General features: G+C 40.3%; 1 long non-coding RNA gene and 1 pseudogene across 1 annotated transcript; one reads left to right on the forward strand and one right to left on the reverse strand.

The window, feature by feature from the left end:
• The first annotated feature begins 5,000 nt into the window (after nucleotides 1–5,000).
• LOC122197048 (uncharacterized) lies at nucleotides 5,001–6,387 on the forward strand. Its single transcript, XR_006189829.2, has 3 exons — nucleotides 5,001–5,835; nucleotides 5,924–6,110; nucleotides 6,183–6,387. It is a non-coding gene; the product is annotated as an uncharacterized LOC122197048 (long non-coding RNA).
• Nucleotides 6,388–7,566: 1,179 nt separating this feature from the next.
• Nucleotides 7,567–7,685, reverse strand: LOC111898084 (5S ribosomal RNA; annotated as a pseudogene).
• Nucleotides 7,686–9,547: the final 1,862 nt, after the last annotated feature.

Consider the following 9,547-nt stretch of genomic DNA (forward strand, 5'->3'; position numbering starts at 1 on the left):
GGAGACGGTAGTTGATTCGAGCTGTGAATCAGAGTACATAGCAACAAGTGAAGCGGCAAAGGAGGCGATATGGTTGAAGAACTTCATCGGAGACCTTGGAGTTGTACTAGCTATCAAGGAGCCTATGGATATTTTCTGTGACAGCAATAGCGCGGTTGCTTTAGCCAAGGAACCAAGAGATCATGGCAGGTCCAAACACATTGACAGAAAATTTCACTTCATAAGACACAAGATAGAAGGACTCCTCATGGAAAAGAGGGTATTATCAGAAGAGAATCCTGCAAATCCCCCTTACGAAGGGATTGACGAGGGTTAGGCACTTACAGCATGCGAGACGCACACGGCTGAAGGATGATATTAGTTTTACAGATTAGATAGCTATTTCTGAAACTTGTAAAATGTAATCAACATTTGATGATGAATAGAAGGTGTATTTATTTACGAGTAAGGTGTTACTGTCTTTTGTCAATTATTTACTATTGTTTCAACTTTAGATGTTTTGACTTCCAGAATAAATTACTTTATTCAAACTTCCACAATCGGTCATACGTCGGAAGTAGGTATGAATTAAGACTATCATGAATTGGGCTTGTAGATGACTAAAAGTGTTTAGCCATAGCAATGGTTGCTACAACATTGATGAGTACTCATAAGTTATGAGTATTGGAATAAACCCACGCTCACTGGCATCACTTCATGGAATTTATCTCGAGTGATCGTGAAATGGTAATATCATATAAGTCTTCAAACCTAGATATATGACTTGTTGCCTATGAATTGGTTATACATTGATTGTACGTAAACACATTGGTAGCTCAATGTTATAATACGTGCCTTTGTGTATAATTCAACAAGTAGTAGAACAAGCATGTGAGTCGAAGTTTATCTGTTCCTTCTTGGATTAGAAGCGATATATGGGCCCCTCGATCATTTTGTGTTGACCCATGTACCGGGCCTGGTCAGAACTAAGTTGATGTGTTCAATTAAGTTCTATGTCAAACAAATCGGAAAATCAAGAAACAAACTGCTGGACAATAACAAGACATTGTTCCATGTATTTGTCCAGCTGATATCTAGAATAGAGGATTATATGATCACTTATCTAAAATGGCGCTTCATAGTTCAACAGAGTTTTGAGAGCTATGATTGCGAGTTTGTTCCTGAAGTAATATAGGCAAATATAGTTATTAGACTTATCCAAGTGGGAGTCTTTTGGATAAGGTGTCTAAGTCCATAAATTTATTTGGTATATACTTGACCCAACCCGGCATGGTCCATTTGGGTTGCACTTCACCCAAACTATTTATGGTTAAACCTTTGAGAATTGTATGTTTATGATTTGTTGATATATTATAAGTTATAATATGTTAATATGAAATCATATTATTTAATTAGTATTGATCATAAATTAATTTAGAATTAATTTGGTGATAAAAAAAGGTGACTAATTAAATTTGGGCTCTTGTATTTATATAAGTGTGGGTAATACTCATATGGAATGGGCTTGGCATGCATGGGAGTCCATGGAGCTTGTAACCCATGGATCCTTGGAAAGGAAGAGTCATGGGTATTAGGGTTTACATGGATGTAACCTTAATCCTCCACACTATATAAAGGAGCTTGTGGTGCTTGAAATGGTACTAGTTGTGTGTGTAAAAGGTGGTGGCCGATTTCTATAAGCTACATACACTCTCATAAGGTTTTTCCAAGTTTGTGGTGATTTGTGATTTCCATTTGAGGCATTCACATTATTGGTGCTAGGCTATCAAACTTCAAGGAATCAACTCACAAAATTGAAAGGTATGTAATTCTTCTAGCCATTATGTTTAATGTTCCCCATGCCATGCTAGATAGGTTATGAACCTTTGAAAAACAAAGTTGCATGTATTCTTAGTAAAACATAGATCCAAGGTTTTAGGGTTGCATGAACACCTTAGGAGTGCTAGTTTGCTCAAAACCCAACAATATATAAGTGCTCTGTTTAGGATCGTTCCATGTGAATGGTATTCCAGTTCAAGTGTTGTTTGATTCGGGTGCTACCCGATCGTTTGTCTCTCTTGCGCTCAACAAGAGGTTTCCTGAGTCCCCGGGCACGTTGGATTGCCCTCTAGAGGTCAAGATTGCGGACGATCGGTCAGTACGAGCATCAGAGATTTTTAGAGATTTTGTTTTGAGATTGTTCGAGGAGCGCTGCCTGGTATACTTGGTTCCCATACCGTTGCGGGGGAACAAGGTTATTATAGGCATGTATTGGCTAAGCCCCAACGGGGCGGTGATCGACTGCACGCAGTAAATGGTGCGAATCAGGACCCCAAGTGGGGGAGAGTTGTTTATTCAGGGCGAGAGGCCACAACGAGGACCACCCTGTTGTTCAACAACGATGGCTAGGCGCTACCTCTAGCAGGGTTGCGCTGGATATGTTGCCTACATTATCGATACCCAGGAGGCGGGTAAGGCGACGATGGGCGATGTGCCAGGGGTATGATAGTTCGCGGATGTATTCCCTGAGGAGCTGCCCGGGATGCCTACGGAGAGGCAGGTAGAGTTTAGGTTCGACCTAGTCCCCGATGCGACTCTGATAGGCAAGGCACCATATCAGTTGGCTCCTCCTGAGATGCATGAGTTGTCTACACAGCTGCAGGAGCTGTTAGAAAAGGGATTCATTAGGCCGAGCAGTTCTCCCTAAGGAGCCCCGATTTTATTTGTGAAAAAGAAGGACGGGTCGCATCAGATGTGTATAGATTACCGGGAGCTGAATAAGGTAACGGTGAAGAACCGTTACCCACTCCCGAGGATTGATGATCTCTTTAACCAGCTTTAGGGAGCATCTTGGTTCTCCAAGATTGATTTGCGTTCGGGTTATCATCAGATGAGGGTCAGAGAGGAGGATGTGCAGAAGACTACTTTTTGGACGTGAGATGGTCACTATGAGTTCGTGGTGATGCCTTTTGGGCTCACCAATGTACCCGCCGCGTTCATGGATCTCATGAACCACGTGTTTAGGCCGATGTTGGATAGATCTGTAATTGTTTTTATTGACGATATCTTGGTTTATTCCAAGACACATGAGCAACATGAGGAGCACTTGCGGGAGGTTTTGGATACTTTGAGGAGGGAGAGCTTGTATGCTAAGTTCTCCAAGTGCGAGTTCTGCTTGCACGAGGTGCAGTTTCTTGGGCACCTTGTCAACCAGAATGGGATTTCGGTTGACCCGACCAAGGTAGAGGCGTGATGAGGTGGGAGGTTCTGATGTCTCCATCTGAGAATCGGAGCTTTCTGGGACTGGCAGGCTATTATCGGAGATTCATTAAGGACTTCTCCAAGATAGTCGTGTCCTGACCCGGTTGATGAGGAAAGTTGTGGTCTTTTGTAGGGAGGCTGAGCAGTAGGCCGCATTTGAGACATTAAGACAGAGATTATGCGAGGCGCTAATCTTAGCCCTGCCGGAGGGCATGGATGATTTTTTAGTGTATTGCGATGTGTCCATCTCGGGCTTGGGTGTAGTATTGACGCAGAGAGGGCATGTTATCACTTATGCTTTGAGGTAGTTGAAGCCTCACGAGGCGAACTATCTGGCGCATGATCTGGAGCTAGGGCTGTTTTTTTCGCCCTCAAGATTTGGGGTTTGTTGTACCATTTACACGGACCATAAGAGATAGAGAGGGATTCCAGTTAATGCTTATAGTGATGCCTATAATCGAGCTATGTGACTGAATGTACCCCCTAGAATGCTTCATTAAACGTTGTAGTGACAATTCTAGACACTTATCACCCGCTTCGATTGATCGGTCGAGGTTGTAGCTAGCAACCGTAGGTAGGAATGTCAACCCCATATAGATCTATACATATGAATCTCGCTTTGAAGATTAACAATTATAGTAGTGTGTGTATGCTAATTTTTTAGACTCAACTAATGAATATAGTCTCACTAAAAAGCCCTTAACAAAAGTATGTGAATAACTCTCAGCCCTAACTTATTTGTGGATAAGTCACTATGTGTAATGAATTTCATTGTATAGAGCTTATAAAAGTCAATTGTGCTTGGTATGTATGTAAAAGTGTCATGTACTCGCTTATATAAAAAGGTATGTCTCAAGGATGTACATATATAAACTTTATGTAATTAAACATACAAATATATGTGCATTGAACTAGTTTGAATCCTTGAAATACTACAAATTTTATGATAGTCCTTTTATGACATACAATGTCCAATAAAATCATGTATTTTTGTATCATGTAGCATTTGTTGTGTGGACAAGTTATTTCATGATAAAATAATTATAATATGTATATGAAAAGTTTGTACTAGTTTATTTGTAACATTATGTTACATTGTCAAATAACATTTTTCTAAACTAGATTTATTGTATTTTCACATAAAAGGATAATTTGTTTGCATAAAAAAAAGTATATAGCCCCCCCCCCCCCCCCCCCAATCGCCGAAATAATTCAAAACTATAAAAATGGGCACCCTTGAAGCGTGAGTTCGATTTGTGCAGAATAGGTTTATTTGAGAAGCTTGATGTGAGAAATCGCAAGACCACAATTCTTGAACTTTTAGATACTTTCATGAGCGTTTCGTAACAAATTTAATCTATTGGGGGTTGTTTGGTAATTTAATTAACCAACGTAGGACTGATTTGGTTAAATTAAATCAAGGAAGGGACTGAAGTGGTTTAATTATATATATATATATATATATATATATATATATATATATATATATATATATATATATATATATATATATATATATATATATTAAAGCACATGGACAAAAAGAACAAAAAGAACAGTATTCTTTTCTATTTCTTACTTTTGCCATGTCTTTTCTATATTTTAGGACTTTTGCCACATCTTTTCTATATTTTAGTGTTTAAACTTTTCATCTTCATAATTTGACCACTTTATTTTACTTTATAATTTTGCAACTAATGTTTTAACAAACTTTTAATTTTTTTAATTTTTCAACTTTCTTTTTGCTTCTTTATATTTTTGTCACTGAATTTTTACTTTTACTTATTTACAACCATTTTTCTTTATTCGTTATCATTTTCGTCTACCATATTCTTCTATGATTTATTTTTTTTATACTTGGAATTTCCGTCAAACATATTCTTCTCCGTGCAAAGCACGGATCTTTTCCTAGTTGGAATTAAAGTTTGAAGATTGGAATTTATTTTGTTATATATAAGCAAAGGAGGGGTTGTTTTATTTAAAACACACCAAAGTTTTGGGGGAAAGGACTTATTTTGAATAAACGGTTCAGCAGGGGTTTAATGTGTTCAGTTTATAAAATCAAATGATTTTAGGGCTTTTTCTGCCCCTTGCCCTTTGTTGATCGGGCAAAGGAAAAGAATGAACGAAGCGATGAGGGTAAATACGACGAACACGAAGGCAGTCACGAGGGGAAAACACGGAGGCAAAACAAATCGGGAGCAAAAATCGTTTGGGGGGTTCGATCCTCGTCTGATCAGGGAAAAGAATCACGAATGGAAGCTATGCGAGGCGAGGATTTCGATCGAGAAATGAAGGACACGCGAATGGGGAGCAGCGACAGGAAGGTTTCGGTGGCGAGTAGTCGATCGTGAGGAGGGAACGTCTCTGGGGTCGACGAGGCCGAAGAAATGAATGGAGAAACAGCGAGGCTACTTTTGTTCTCCTCTGGCTTTGAGGTGCGAAGGAAGGAGGGGTCCGACGAGATTCCGGGAGGGGATAGGCAGCAGCGACGACGCGGGTGGGCTTCGGAGGGGTTTTCTCGAGGGAAGAAGAAGAGAAAGATGCGAGGGCAGATGGTTCGGCGATTGGAGGTCAATCGCATGAAAGAAGAAGGTATCTCCGTTTTTCTTTTCTTTTCTCTTTTCTTTTTTAGACAGAAATGAATGGAGTGTTTGGGTTTGATGTTTCACATGTAATGAAGAAGGAAGCAAGAAATGTGATGAGGCTGCTTCTTCTTGAAAGGAAAAAAGAAAAGAATGAGAGGCTGATACCTCTTCGCTATTCACCAGAAAACAGAACCACCTCCGGTGGTTCTAGGCTGCCACGAAGAAGAAGAAGAAAGAAGGGAGATGAGGTGAAGCTTTGAAGGATTGGAGGCAGCATTAAGAGTAAAATTTCTCATATTTCTTTATGATTTAGTTGTTCCACTGAGATCCATTTTGAGTATTATTCTTCTTTAGCTTGAATGCTCAATGGAAGGAAACGGCAGCAACAACACGTCTTGGTGTTCGTATAATGCAGGAGGGTACTTTGAATGACATTTTAGTGAGACTTGTAGACTTTCTTTTTGTTAGATGAACACTTTATGAGTTGTACAATTGATTGGTAAAGTGTGTAAGTCTCACTTTGTTTGGCTGTCAATTTAAGAAGCGTATTTGATTTCAATATGCAAGTAATGTATTGATTTTATCTCTTATGTATTTGTGTAATTTATTGGTTTAATTATTTATGTATATGTGTGTAGGTATTATTGAGAAATGGTATTGGTTCAATATGTATGTAATTTATGTGTATTGATGTATATTTCTAATAGATTTAATGTACACTTTTAGGTTTAATAGTATCGTATGTATGGGCGATGGTGTTTGCTTCATCCGTTTGACCACTCGGTCGAGGGTCACTATGGTTCTTCCACGAAGGCGAGGATCTCGTTGATCTCGATCTCGTCGAGTGGGCTTACGAGAGTCCTAACAGAAAGGTACGGTTTCAAGTTCGAGACGTGAAGGGTAAAATGTACGTTATTTAGTTTGTGGTGTAGGTTGGGTTTGTGAGTTACAAGACCGATTCTAGCAAGAATCTCGGAGGTCCTAACTATTCTGGATTTGGCTTACTACGCTTTCCGAAGCATATCAAGCCTTCCCAGAGTGAGATTTCCAAAAGGAATTGGCCTCTCACTTGAAATTCTAAGGTTTTCTTCCTCTTGCTTGTTTTTCCAGTCAAGGGTCACTCCCTTCTGAGTCAAAGTCATAAGAGGTTTCGTAATCCGCGAAGAGTTCTGAATGAACTTTCGACAGTAGGGCAGCGAGACCTAGAATCTGGCGAATTCCTGTCGGCATTCTCGGTGTTTGACAAATTCTCAGCAGTTTTAATTTTTGGTAGGGTCCTCAAGAATTCCCACATTACTGGTAATGTGTATTAGGAATTCGACTCTTCAAATCTAAAAACTCACATTTTAGAGAATTTCGCGTAAAGCTTATCTGATCGTAATGTTTCCAGGGTTTGTTGTAGATGCTCTTTAGGATTTCCTTCTTACTACGAGAGTAGATAAGTAAGTTATTTCAAAAAGACAATGACGAACTGATCCAAGTAAGAATGGCGTACCCTATTCATTAAGTTCATGAATACTACGGGTGTATTGGTCCTATCCGAGAGGTATCACTACGGACTCGTAGTGTCCGCATCGAGTTTGGAAGATTGTCTTCAGGACATCCCCCTTTAAAACTCATAACTGATGATGTTCGGATCTCATGCCTATTTCTGAAAAGTAAATAGTTCCTTGCGGTGGGTCAACCGATTCATCTATGTGTGGCAGAAGGTAATGATTTCTAATGGAAGTCCTGTCGAGGTATGCACCACGAGGACTTCCCTGGGTATCACCTATCCTAGTATTACCCTCGCCCAAGCACGCTTAACTGCGGAGTTCTGATGGGATTCGGTGCATTAGTCCTGGTATGATCGTACCCGCTGAAGTCTGTCTTCTTGAAGAATAAGACTGGAACTCTCAAAGGTGAGGAGCTTGGTCTTATCATTCTATTGTTGAGTAGTCATTAAGCTGTCCGTCTGAATGAGTGGTACTTCGGGAAGGTGTGTTGAGATTTCCTTCGGAAAGGATTAGAGACATGAGGTACTCCATGAATGAGTACTTCGGTGTTCTGGAATGACGGCTTCGCTAGAAAGGTGTTTTTAGAGAAAGAGATGTACGTACGAAACTGTTACTGTATGGATCGATTTGACTTAAGTTGTATGATAAAGTCGGAATCATACGGAAACTAAAGACATTAGATTTGAACATAAGGCGTTACAGACAAAACACAACAGTGCAACTTTTAACAGAGTTACAGTACTTTTTAGAGTAACTATAGGAATACTGCTGCGAACAAAGTATACTACAAAAGATAAGTATACGCAGCACGAGGGTCCCTTAACTGACGGGATCTCGCAAAAGATAAGACTCTAGTTGCACTAGTTCTAATTAGTTTATGAGTCTGCTACAACGAACGCCTTAAATACTTTAACCTGGGTCTAGAGTAGTCTTCCCTGCGGCGGTGATCGGTAGCATTATTCCGTCTATGCCAGCATTCGCTGCCTTTGGGCAGTTTCTTTTGTAGTAACCCACCTTGCCACAACCGTAGCAAGCCTGGTTCACACCAGTGTTGGGCACTTGGTTGTTCGGCCTTGTTGAGCTCTTGAAGTAACGTATGGTGTGTCCCTTTCTGTTGCAGTTTGAGCACTGCACCTCCCGACAAGGTCCCCGGTGGTGATAGTTACATTTGCTGCACTTTGGGAGATTTCTAGCATATTGTCTGGCTGGGTTAGGGACAATTGGGATACCTGAAGGGATGGTAGTAGGAGGTACCGATGTCGTGGCTGTGAAGGTTGTTACGGGTGGTTGTTTCTTGTTCGCTCTTCGAAGTGATTTGTCCTTAGATTTAGCCCAACACTTCCGTTTGTTACCCTTGGTCATGGGACTCGGGGTGTCATGGTAGTTTGTTGCTCGTTGAGGTACTTGATTGTTACCTGGATTGGAATTGTTGTTAACAATCCCGCTAACATTCGCGTTGTTAGCGTTGAGGTGGTTCAGGATAGCTGACACGGCAGCCGAGACTGCAGCTTGAAAGGTAGCTGCATCAATCTGAAGAGTTGGTGTTTGGTTGATGGGTTGATCGTTTTTCTTTGGTGACATGATTATGTTTCATGGAAAGAAAATGAATTTCTGAGCGAGTATGGTTGACCTAGACGTAGTTCGATCGCTCATGTAAAGAATAGAAGTATGTTCTCGTGGGTTCGACCTACATCCTTATGATGCAGTCCTAGAAAAGAGTGGAAGTAAGTTCGTACAATGGTCTCAAGACGTTTTTCGTTCTAGCCGAGGTATTGTTGGTTGGTGAATAACATGATCCAACCACTAAAAGAGACTTGGAACTGTCTCCTAAGTTAAATTACTATAGTTCAATGACTTGACTAAAGCATGTTTCAGATAGACTCCAACGAAAGTATGATGAGAGTATTTGAACAAAACGTGACACGGAAGTTAGCCGACTGTCAACATCATCGATGTTTAAAATGTAATAAGTTCAAGGAAATTTGACCTTGAAGAAGGTCTTACATCATATCCGGAGTAGCAAAAGTTTTGGCCGCATAAAGGCCTAACTAAAAGTACCTACAGTACAAGGCAGTTTCATAGAAAATGTCACATAGGACATAGACAGGAACATGGTTCTTTAAAACAAGAAGGAAAGTAAAGTATCTCCTACTGGTGATGATCCTCCCTCTGGTGAACTCTCAGCTCAGCCAGTTGACGTTCCATATCAAGCAGGTGTCTTTC

The sequence above is a fragment of the Lactuca sativa genome, chromosome 3 (genome assembly GCF_002870075.4).
Source record: "Lactuca sativa cultivar Salinas chromosome 3, Lsat_Salinas_v11, whole genome shotgun sequence".
NCBI lineage: Eukaryota > Viridiplantae > Streptophyta > Magnoliopsida > Asterales > Asteraceae > Lactuca > Lactuca sativa.